Source organism: Vicia villosa, linkage group LG4 (genome assembly GCF_029867415.1).
Source record: "Vicia villosa cultivar HV-30 ecotype Madison, WI linkage group LG4, Vvil1.0, whole genome shotgun sequence".
NCBI classification, from domain to species: domain Eukaryota; kingdom Viridiplantae; phylum Streptophyta; class Magnoliopsida; order Fabales; family Fabaceae; genus Vicia; species Vicia villosa.
The window spans coordinates 145496190-145498092 of record NC_081183.1 but is presented as its reverse complement, the minus strand read 5'-3'; the positions used below and the strand labels follow the sequence as shown (position 1 = coordinate 145498092).

The 1903-nt window shown below is 34.9% G+C and overlaps 1 long non-coding RNA gene across 1 annotated transcript; it reads left to right on the top strand.

The window, feature by feature from the left end:
• Positions 1 to 464: 464 nt before the first annotated feature.
• LOC131599862 (uncharacterized) lies at positions 465 to 1532 on the top strand. The gene is made up of 3 exons (XR_009282937.1): positions 465 to 531; positions 730 to 837; positions 1226 to 1532. It is a non-coding gene; the product is annotated as an uncharacterized LOC131599862 (long non-coding RNA).
• The last annotated feature ends 371 nt before the right edge of the window (positions 1533 to 1903 follow it).

Genomic DNA, 1903 nt, shown 5'->3' with positions numbered 1-1903 from the left:
TGATGGATACTTGTTCGCTCTCACGCCGCTTCAGGTGAATTCACCGTTTTCTTTCTTCGATCCTTGCAATACACTTTCATATGATGTTATGAATAATGCATTGCTTAATTCCTGTAATTGGATTGAGATGCTCACAATTTGTTTGGAGTGATTTCTGTTGACTTGATGTTGTGAAAGTGTCGATGTTGGTTCTGAATGGTTTGCAATTGCAGCTTGTGCGGAGCAACAGTAAGCGGTTTACGCCGTCGCAGGGTGATGAAGAAGCACCTCAGCTGTCTTATCTGCAAAAGCATTTGGCTAATATTGTGTCTCTACTAGCAGAGCCTGTGGAGGGGGAAAGTGAAGAATCTCTGGTTTGTTTGTTTGTTTACTGCGTGCTTCCATGAGTTACTGACTTTGGCTGCATTGCTTTATATTTTTCATATTATCAATACTAATCAATTGGCAATATAAGTAAATAAATTTTTTGATTATACTGCATATGTGACTTTTAAGGAAGCTTATGCCCTGGGAACTGCATTATTGCTTAATGTAAGGTTCTTACCTTCTTTGTCAAGTCGTTAAAATTTCACCAATTACATTCAAGAGTATATTTTAGCTTAATATATTGAGATATTTCTACCTGTTCAATTCAATTCATCTTGTTTTATTGCAGAACATTACCTATTCAGTAACATGAAATTGTCCTGGTTTAAATCTGTTTGCTAATTTGCATATATTCTTGTTCAGGGTTCGATGATTTTGGACCAAAGCATTTCCATTTCACGTTGGGAAGCTTATACAGATGACAATAATTGGAACAGGCATAACGTTGAAGACAGTATTACATGCTCTCAAGTATGCCTTAAAACCCTTCCTTAGAAAGCTTTCTTACTTTTAGTTTGACCAAAGTGAGAACTTAAGTTTTTATTTTGTTACATTTTTAAAAATATTCATGAACCATGCTATCAACTTGAGTCACTGGTTGATACTCTGTCAAATACACACGAGAAATTATATTAGATGAACATAAATTTCAACCATTGTTTTCTTCTCAATTATCTCAATCCCTTTCCCAAATGTAACTTGGAGTCCGTTTGAATTGACTTGTTTGAACTAATCTACTAGCATATGTCCAATAGAAACTATAATTTGAGTTTGAAGATAAGATTATACCCGAGAAAGTAGTTTCAATTCATTACTTACTCGGTGAGTCATTCTTTTCTGTTAATTTTTCTTTCTGCAGATTGCTATAACATCTTACGGATTGGGCGTGTTAATGTGATCGGAGACGTTATCTTATTCCTCGAAAAACTATGTGTCAGCCTCTCAAGTGTTGTTTTCGCTTTCCTCATGTTAGAAACTCAAATACAAATCCGCGCATAACAAGATTTCATCTCCGTTCTTTCCTGTCATGTTATGTTTTCTATTACCTAACATCACCATAATCGATAACAATCACCATAAAAATACATTCTGCATAAGCATGCTTAACACACAGTTTTAATCTAATCTCAATTTCTCATGTGGCAGAGGCGCTGTACGATTCTTTCCAAAAGGTCCCTCTTCATGCGTAGTAGAAGTAAGGCCTTTCATACATTTTTACTAATTTCAGCTCTTTTTTATTGATAACAATTCAATCTTTCTTGTATAACTGTTGCCAATTTACTTTAATCTCATATTAAGAGGGGAAAATTGGGTTAAATCAATACCAATGTAAGTTTCTCAATGCAGTATTTGTCCAACTAGCTGCATCACCGATTCACTGCATGTTCTTATTGGGTCAAATAATTGCCTATCTTTATCAATCCAGTGCATGACTAGGTGGCACATCACATGTATCCACACTAAGGAATAACTCTTTATATCAGTCCCATAAACAGTTTTTTCCATGGTTTTAACTTCTAACATGAAATTAGGAAAA